This window comes from Macaca mulatta, chromosome 8 (genome assembly GCF_049350105.2).
Source record: "Macaca mulatta isolate MMU2019108-1 chromosome 8, T2T-MMU8v2.0, whole genome shotgun sequence".
NCBI lineage: Eukaryota > Metazoa > Chordata > Mammalia > Primates > Cercopithecidae > Macaca > Macaca mulatta.
The window spans coordinates 63382826-63392857 of NC_133413.1; the positions used below are offsets into that span (position 1 = coordinate 63382826).

The 10032-nt window shown below is 42.7% G+C and overlaps 1 long non-coding RNA gene across 1 annotated transcript; it reads left to right on the forward strand.

The window, feature by feature from the left end:
- The first annotated feature begins 260 nt into the window (after positions 1 to 260).
- Positions 261 to 8164, forward strand: CAV2-DT (CAV2 divergent transcript). Its single transcript, XR_003732350.2, has 3 exons — positions 261 to 426; positions 920 to 1042; positions 7385 to 8164. It is a non-coding gene; the product is annotated as a CAV2 divergent transcript (long non-coding RNA).
- Positions 8165 to 10032: the final 1868 nt, after the last annotated feature.

Below are 10032 nucleotides of genomic sequence, written 5' to 3' on the forward strand. Positions count from 1 at the left end.
GACAAGGTGGTGCATAAATGAGTCCTTGTGTATCAATATTTTATTTTCATTCTGTACTCTTACACTGATGAAAAAGTGAAAAGTTTTTATGATGAATAGTAGCTGGATTCTTCCCTGTCAGTGCTAAGTGATCAAATAGAAACCAAGGTTCAGATAAACACAAATACTCCTACAGATAAGTATGATCGTTTTCCTGACCTTTTAATGTTATTTATGCCATATGCACATTCAAAAATTATCATTTCCTCTTTTATTTGCAGAACTGAAATTTTGTCTCTCAAAGGACTGGTGCATCATTTTGCGGCTGGAAGCTTGGAAAAGCTCTGAAGACTCAAGTCTGCTGTGCTTCTGTGGTGGAGCCTTGGACAGCCATGGGGTTAAGGTTGTTGGATTCAGAGTTGCTATTCCTCCACTGCATCGGGACAGGTGACAAAGTTTTAGTTGTCAAAAATAATTTGTCCAATAAGAAAGTGCTTTCCTCTATCTTAACCTCTTAATTCATTGTCTGTCTCTGCCAGATATGTGTGTGAGTTAACCCAGACAGAAAATAAAACTTTGTGTATAAGTGATTCATTTTAAAAATTCATTCTTAACATATGTAAAACCAAATTGTTTGAAAGTAACTTTTGCTTATTGGAAAGCCTAGTATCTTAAAATCTCAGGCTTCTTAAAAAAAAAAAAAAGAACCTTTCATTTTAAAGTAGATTTACAGAAAATCTCTAGAAAAGAAAAGTGAAGACAGAACAGAAAGCCCTCATGTACTGCACATCCTGTTTCCTCTGTTATTAACATCTTACAGGAGTGTGGTGCATCTGTTACAGTTAATTAACCAATATTGAGACATTCCTCCTAGCTGAAGTGCATGTGTGCATCATTCAGATTTCTGTAGTTTTTGGCTAATGATGCTTTTCTCTTCCAGGATCCCATCCAGGATCGCACATTCCATGTAGTCACTGCCTCCTTAGGCTCCTCCTGGCTGCGACAGTTTTTCAGATTTCCCTTGTTTCTGATGATCTTGGCAGTTTTGAGGAACACTGGTCAGGTATTTTGTAGAATGTCCCTTGTTTGGGATTTGGCAAATGTCTTCTTTTGGTTAGACTGGGGTTACGTGTTTTCCGGAGGAAGATCACAGAGGGGAAGTGCCACTTTTATCAAATCATATCAAGGGTGCATATCAACATGACTTGTTAGTGTCAATGCTGACCTTGATCCACTGGCTGATGTAGTATGGGTCAGGCTTTTCCACAGTAAAGTTGCTATCTTTATTCCCCTTTTCATTGTTGTATTCTTTGGAAGTAACGATGTACAGTCAACACTTAAAGGGTGGGGAGTCAGCTGGGCAAGGTAGCTCATGCCTGTAATCTTAGCATTTTGAGAGGTCAAAGCAGATGGATCGCTTCAGGTCGTGGAGGTTGAGGTTGCAGTGAGCCAGGATTGAGCCATTGTACTCCAGCCTGGGTAACAGAGTGAGACCCTGTCTCAACAAAAATTAAAAAATAAAAATAAAGAGTGGAAAGTTCTAGTTCACCTTACTGAGGGGAGAGTATCTACATAAGTTGTACAGACTTCTTCTGCACAGGAGGTTTTCTATTCTCCTCCACTTTTAAATTCATTCAGTATTTATTTATATGATTCATGCATATTTATTTTTTATTTTGGGTTACCATCCAATACCACCTTTTTTGGGTTTTTTAAATTGTTCCAGCTTTGGTCATTGAGGAGCACAGTTGGCTCTTGTGTCATTTTGACAAACTCCTACTGTGTGTGTGTGTGTGTGTGTGTGTGTGTGTGTGTGTGTCTGAAGCACTTTCTGGCATTACAAGATAATCCTGCCCTTTTTCTTTTGGATAATCCTGTTTTACCTTTTTTTAAAAAAGTTCTGTCCTATGGATATAATTTGGATGTTTGTCCCCTCCAAATCTCATGTTGAAATTGTGATTGCCAATGTTGAAGATGGGGCATGGTGGGAGGTGATTGGATCATGGGGGTGGATCCCTCTTGAGTGGCTTAGTGCCACCCTCTTGGTGATGAGTGAGATTACATTAGATCTGGTTGTTTAAAAGAGCCTGGCACCTCCCTGCATCACTCTTACCATGTGACACGCTGGCTCCCCATCAACTTCTGCCATGACTGTAAGCTTCTGGGGCCTCACTAGAAGCAGCTGTCAGCACCATGCTTCCTATAAGGCCTGAAGAACAGTGAGCCAATTCAACCTCTTTTCTTTGTATACTATGCAGCCTCAGGTATGTCTTTATAGCAATGCAAGAACGACCTAATACACCTATCTTGAGTATTTCCTGCCTCAGCCCTAGAATCAGCCATTTCTTCAAGAAGCTCTGGTTCCTTCTATTGGTAAACAGTGTGAGTCCAAAAGTATCTGAGACACGTCTCAATCAATTTAGAACGTTTATTTTGCCAAACTTAAGGATGCACCAGTGAAACAGCCTCAGGAGGTCCTGATGACATATGTCCCAAGTGGTCAGGGTACAGCTTGCTTTTGTACATTTTAGGGAGACACGAATTTGAAGAAGTCAAAGAGGGGTCTTGCTATGTTGCCCAGGCTGGTCCTGAACTCCTGGTCTCAACCCATTGTCCCACCTCAGCTCCTGAGTAGCTGGGATCACAGGAGGAATTGCCTGTCAAGCCCTGCTGAATACTGAGTCTTTCCATCCCTTTCTCTCTGTGTTCCATACAAATGTTCTACTTAACTCTTCAGCAGACCTGATGGGTGCTAACTTGTTACCTCTCTAGGCTTAACTCATCTCATGAGTCTCACCCATTTCAGCATTTGTCTTTTCCATAGTAGAACTGAATATTTTCCAAAATACAGCATTATACATTAAATATCACACACACAGTACATAGGCAAAGAAACTGTAGTTAGAAGTCACGAGTGCAACAAAGTTTCCCGTTTTAGGGAATGGGAGCTCAAGTGATATTAAGTAGATTGGTTGGGAACTGGAAAATATTGAAAATGTCAGATGTACTTCCAAATGAGGGTATGGTATTTGATCCAAAGGCTATATATTGGTTAATTTACTCTGAAGAACTGAAAGTTTATTCAGAATACTCTATTATTCTTTCAAAAAAAAGTGCAAAAGACTTCACAAGGCTGGAAGAGAAGGAGCTGAGACATGGCCTGTTGCTAAAGGGTCTGCAATATTTTACCCTCCTTTTTTTTTAAGAGAAGCAATCTCACAAGGGTGCAACTATCTTCATTATCCTAAAGATATTCCTGTCAAGTGTTACAACCCTGTTTAGCATCTTCTTGACACTTGTGAGGTAAAAGATTCCAAATCTCTGTATGGTCAAAATTATAAGGAGCCTTGTGAAGACTGGTGAGTTCTGCCCTTGCTTGGTAGAAGTGGGGCAGTCAGAGCTGCTTTTTGGGAGGATGTCATCTTAGCACCAGGCCTGAAAGAGTCAGTAGAATTTCAACAAACTGAGAAGACAGAGAATGGTGTGCTAAAACAGCCAGCAGCCCAAGCATAGCAAGGAAAGTGCACAGTGTGTTTGGAGAAAATGATTCGTCTGCTGCATGAAACGGAATGGAAGCAATGAAGTCCAGTGCTCTGTGCAGTTAGAAGCCCAGCCTGCAAGATGGGCTCAGACAGAAGCAGAGGGTCGTAGGTCGCTTTCCAGGAGTTACCATCAGACTTTATAACAGCACTAAGCGGGTGCTGTTATACAGCTGTGTGGAGCACATGAATATTATCCTCTCAGGTGTGTTGCTAGCACCTTTGGGGAAGAAAAACTCTATAGCTCGATATGGGTAGTGAATGTTATAAACCCAGAACAAAAGCTGTTCAGATTTGCTGATTGGCAGGGAAGTTCTGGGAGCGTCACATATTCTACACTTTTGTATTTCTTCACAACAATCCCATATGGTTGTTGTTGTTGTTGTTGTCTTTTTGTTTGTTTGTTTGTTTGTTTTTTGAGACAGAGTCTCATTCTGTCTCCCAGGCTGGAGTACGGTGGCAAGATCTTGGCTCACTGCAAACTCCACCTCCCGGATTCAAGCAGTTCTCTACCTCAACCTCCCTAGTAGCTGAGATTACAGGCAGCCACCATCATGCCCAGATAATTTTTGTACTTTTAGTAGAGATGGGATTTCACCATCTTAGCCAGGCTGGTCTTGAACTCCTGACCTCGTGATCCACCCACCTTAGCCTCCCAAAGTGTTGGGATTACAGGCATGAGCCACCCAGCCTCCCATATCTTATATCACATTTTTCTTTCCATTTTACAGGTGATGAAACTGAGACTTAGAGAGGAAAGCTCATTGGCCCAAAGTAACATAGCAAATAGGTGGTGGAGGCTGGATTCTATGTGCACACCCTTAACTGAATGCTTTCAACCTCATTTTTTTTTCTGTTTTCAAAGTGAGCTACAAACATTCCCATTTTGAAAACTGATGGTGCCACATAAATGAATGTTGAATAAGTCAATGACTGAATACATAGATGGCTGAATGCAAGAGGCTCCCACTGAAAAGGAACATCCTTTTGGCTCTGAAAGTCTGGAAACACACAGAAGAAAAAAAGGAGAGAGAGGCTCTGTATTTTCACATTTCTGGAAGGCTGCAGAAAAAGGAGTGAATACAAATTTGGAAAAATCTGTATCAAATCTAGCCAAGTGCTGTAATCTCAGCTACTTGGAGGCTGAGGTGAGAGGATCGTTTGATCCCAGGAGTTTGAGGCTGCAATGAGCTACTATCACACCACTGCACTCCAGCCTGGGTGACAAAATGAGACCTCATCTCTTAAAAAAAAAAAAAAAAAGTATAAAACCCAATGAAAGATTACCACGGCCAGGTGTAGTGGCTCACACCTGTAATCCCAGCACTTTGGGAGGCCAAGCGGGTGGATCACCTGAGGTCAGGAGTTCGAGACCAGCCTGACCAACATAAAGAAATCCCATTTCTACTAAAAATACAAAATTAGCTGGGCATGGTAGCACATGCCTGTAATCCCAGCTACTCGGGAGGCTGAGGCAGGAGAATTGCTTGAACCCAGGAGGTGGAGGTTGTGGTGAGCCGAGATGGCATTATTGCACTCTACTGGGCAAGAAGAGTGAAATTCTGCCTCAAAAAAAAAGAAAAAAAAAAAAGAAAAAAAAAGAAAGATTATCAATATGAACTTGCCAATGTTTATTTTAATTTTAATTTGTTTTTAGACAGAGTCTCACTCTGTTGCCCAGGCTGGAGTGCAGTGGTGTGATCAAAGCTCACAGCTGCCTCAAAGTCCTGGGCTCAAGCAATCCTCCCACCTCGTCCTTTCAGGTACCTGAAACTATAGGCACGAGCCACCAGGCCTGGCTAATTTTTAACTTTTTGTAGAGACAGGGGCTCACTATGTTGCCCAGGCTTGTCTAGAACTCGTGGACTTAAGTGATCCTCCCACATTCGGCCTCCCAAACACTAAATTATAGGTGTGAGCCATTGTGACTGGCCATTTTCTTTTTCTTTTTCTTTTTTTTTTTGTTTTAGTTACAAAAGGGATGTAAATGTGTGTGATCAGAGCCCAGAGCAACTTTCAAAGGCCTTTGACCATTACTTTTGATTTTTGTTATCCAGTGTGGGACTTTCTCTAGAAATCTGTTTCTAGTGACCTACATAGTTTAAAGTTGTGAATTTCTTTTTCCGTCCTGCAGAGTCTTGTGCCTTTGGGTACGTGATGATGAGGAAGAGCTAGCTGCAAGCCCCATTCCTCAGCAGTACTATTCAGTTCCTATTCATGACAGAATGACACTGAAAGTACAGTGGCTGCATTTGTTTGTTTTTTAAAATTTCCCAGCTCCTAGAACTGACAGTTGCTATATTAATTGCACAAAACTTTGCACTAAGACTAAGAAGATGACTGAATGGAAATTAATCCCACACTGTCAATTCAGTAGTCATGTGAACTCACATCTCAGAAACAGTGGGAAGATAATAGAAAGAATGTCTTTATAGTCATTGCCTTTCTCAGAGCTCTTTTCAATATTTGGTGAATTCTTTTCATATTAATTACTATTTTTTTTTTCTTGTTTCAGTAAACCTACACACATACTAAATTTAACACGAAATTGCATTAATCATGTGTTCTAAAATTTTCTGCATCTTAGGATGGTTGGCTATCTTAAACATCTTGCTGGCCTCCGGAGAGACTGCCCCTCCCAGGGCTGGCCAGTTCTGGAGATAACAAATAACTCAGCCAGGAGCATGTGTTTTACGTGCAAACTACCCAATCCCAAGTCTACTCCCAGCCTCTCTCCTTTATCTAACTCTTACACACCACGCCAATATCCCCACTGCCCTAAATCCTCCCAGGGCTACCTACCAGACAACTAGAGATGACCCCTGTAGATGAGAGCTGTTGGGAGAGGGAAAGAGACAGAGAGAGAGAGAGAGAGAGAGAGAGTGTGTAGTACTATGAAGCTGAACATACCCATATTTTAAAATTTGTGAGAATTTAGCTGTATTTTCAAAGAAAGGAAATGTGCAAAACAATGTAAATAAATTTAACCTGTAAAATTAGTATTTTTGAATAACCCAGTAAAGAAAAGGAAAGATTATTAAAATATATTTGCACAGACCTTTAATGCTTTCCCAAGCCACTGTGGAAAAGTCAAAAGAGGCCGGGCGTGGTGGCTCATGCCTGTAATCCCAGGTGGGTGGATCACTTGAGGTCAGGAGTTTGAGACCAGCAGGGCCAACATGGTGAAACCCCATTTCTACTAAAAATACAAAAATTAGCCGGGCGTGGTGGTGCACACCTGTAATCCTAGCTACTCTGGAGGCTGAGGCAGGAGAATTGCTTGAACTCAGGAGGCAGAGGTTGCAGTGAGCCAAGATTGCGCTATTGCACTCCAGCCTGGGTGACACAGCGAGACTCCATTTCAAAAAAAAAAGTCAAAAGAAACTAAATGTTATTAGTAAAGGTCAAACCTGGAATAGAAAGTATAAAGAAAAGTTGGTGTGTGTGTATGTGTGTGTGTGTGTTATTTTATAAAGGCTTACCTTCAAAGAACCTCAAACGAATAACTATATAACTCTCTCTGTATGCAACTATAACTTTCACTTGCAAAAGTGTACCAGTTTGAACAGTAAATCACCCATTTACCTATCTAAACATCACATGATAAGTAATGTTTAGATAGGTGAATGCATAATTTTAGTACAGGGAATTTTTAGAATCTTTTTAGCACATAATTAGATAAGCATGTATGGAAAGTATGTTGTTATAAAGAGTTTACCCTGAAGGACCCATAGTAAGTCCTCTAAACCAGTGCTTAATCTAATTAGTTCTTGTAGCTAACGACAAATCACATAGTTTTATAAATTACCAGTGGTCACTAAAAATTATTACTATCACGAAGCCTGTTTTCTTGATTTTACCTATAGGTTGATTTTAGTGCATTTGAGCTACAATCATATTTTATTATCTAGAAAATGCCTTGAAGACATCTGTGGACCTACAGACTTCCAGAGCTACTTTCTGCATACAAAGGAGGCATGAACAGGCCTTTCTACTCAGAAGTGGACTAAGGTGAATCCATCCAACCAACATCTGTCATAGTTCTTTGTGTCCCAAACACCTCATGTATGTTGAAATTAGCTGATTTCATGATTCAGAATAGATCCGGTCTTCAACCTCAAAGTTGTCCAGTGCATCCCCAGTTCAACCTCAGAAGAACCTTTCAGAAGCCCACCAGCTCATGAAACATTCCTTCTGGGGGTCTCTGGTGGGCACAGAATAAGCCCCCCTTCCCCTCAGGGTCTGCCTGTCTGCCCCTTAACCTGTTCTCCTGCTCCTCCATTCCGGGTTCCCTCCACCTAAGGCAAACTGCCCAGGGCACCTGCCCAGCATGGAAAGTTTGGTCTTCAGGGTCTTGACTTTTTACCAGCATCTCTGAAGCCCCAAAGTCATATAAGAATTTATTTGACTGAAAATTATTTAAGAACTTTATGTGTTAATTTTCCTTATAAAGTGAAAGTTGATCACTTTCTTTTCCCATATTTCCTTTGCCCAGACACAACTTACTGTTACTCTGTTTTCAATATCGAAGCAGGAAATGGAATTCACTGTGAGCCTGCCCCAGTGCTATTCAGACTCATTCTATTCAGGGAGCAACTTCACTCCATAATTTGTGTAGATACAGTTACTTACCCACCCCCTCCCTAGTGCATAACTCCCCAAACACACCCACAGACTTCTTCCCCTAGGGAACTACTCAGTGGTGTGTCTCCCTTTACCAGTCAAGTGCACACAATCAGTGCATGCTGTGCTGGTCAACGTGGTGATCTTTTTCCCTCTTTTAACCTGGGGAAGAGAGTTTATGGCAGAAATCACAGCTTTAATCCACACATCTTCATGTACCAACTTCAATGTTCTATAAGACAGAGAACAGCCGGGCGCGGTGGCTCAAGCCTGTAATCCCAGCACTTTGGGAGGCCGAGACGGGCGGATCACGAAGTCAGGAGATCGAGACCATCCTGGTTAACACGGTGAAACCCCGTCTCTACTAAAAAATACAAAAAACTAGCCGGCCGAGGTGGCGGACGCCTGTAGTCCCAGCTACTCGCGAGGCGGAGGCAGGAGAATGGCGTGAACCCGGGAGGCGGAGCTTGCAGTGAGCTGAGATCCGGCCACTGCACTCCAGCCTGGGTGACAGCGCGAGACTCCGTCTCAAAAAAAAAAAAAAAAAAAAAAAAGAAGACAGAACAGAATGGGTCCAGCGATTCCTCCTGAGCAGTCGTCACGGAAATCTCTTGCTCTCCTTTGGGAAGATGACTTTCACTCTTAATGATGCATCAGTACTCACCATTATTACATGGACTGGTGAACGAGAACTTGTTATCTGCCAGCACTATGCTGTGCTTCACTCAAGCTGGTTAATTCCTGCACTCTTCTGTGTTACTGAACGATTTTTCTTTTCTTCTGAATGGCAGTTTTTAAACGTAGGACTACTGTTTCTTCATCATTTGAGTTTGGGAATTAGGTCTCAAATGAGGCAGCTTATGAAACCTGCTTTGGAGGTCAGGGGTCTTCTCTATAGTGGAAAACATCTACCTGACCCTTTTCGGGCCCCAAACTCCTCTCCAGGGTGTAGTGAATGCATGGCACTGGGCATCCCTCCTGTAAATGGAGGAGCTTAGATCTCTGGAGGAAACTTCTGGGCTAGTATGTGGCTACCACGAAAATGGCTACAAGTGGGAATAAAAGGGCTTTGATCACCTAGTCTTGAGTTCCAGGCAGTTTTTCTGGGCCATGCCACTGATCAAGCATGGTGACATCGAAGGAAGGTATTCTCCTTTTTTTCTTTTTTGAAAGTGTCTCGCTTTGTCGCCCAGGCTGGAGTGCAGTGGTGCAATCATGGATCTTTGCAGCCTCCGCCTCCTGGGCTCAAGAGATCCTTCCACCTCAGCCTCCAGCATAGCTGGGACTGCAGTGCGCACCACCATACCTGGCTAATTTTTGTATTTTTTATAGAGATGGGGTTTCACCATGTTGTCCAGGCTGGTCTTGAACTCCTGGCCTCAAGTGATCCACCCGCCTTGGCCTCCCAAAGTTCTAGGATTACAAGGGTGAGCCACTGCTCCCAGTCTGGTATCTTCTTTTGTACTTTTCAGAAGAACTCAAAATGGATGAGTTGGCATAAAACTGCATCTGCTGCTCTAGTGCCAGTGAATAGGCCATGAAGCTTGTGGCTCGGATGGAACTTTAGCTTTGTGACCTGCCGGGTATTCAGAAAACAGCCACAGATAGCTTAGGGGTTCAAGACAGCAATGGTGTGTGAACCACCATGGGTCAAGAGGAGCAGTTGATTGGATCTGATCTCCGCTGGCCCCCCAGGGCTTTCGTGCAGACATAGCTGGCAGCCAGATGGTGGCGCTGTGGGCGCAGGCCCTTTCACTAGGGTACAGACGGCTGCGGTTGAAGAGTCTACCTACAGGGGAGCGTGGAGTTCTGCTCCCCCCGTGGGCAACAGGCAAGCCACACGGAGGGCCAAGTCTTCAACAAATGTTGGTAACATTTGTGGTACTGAGGG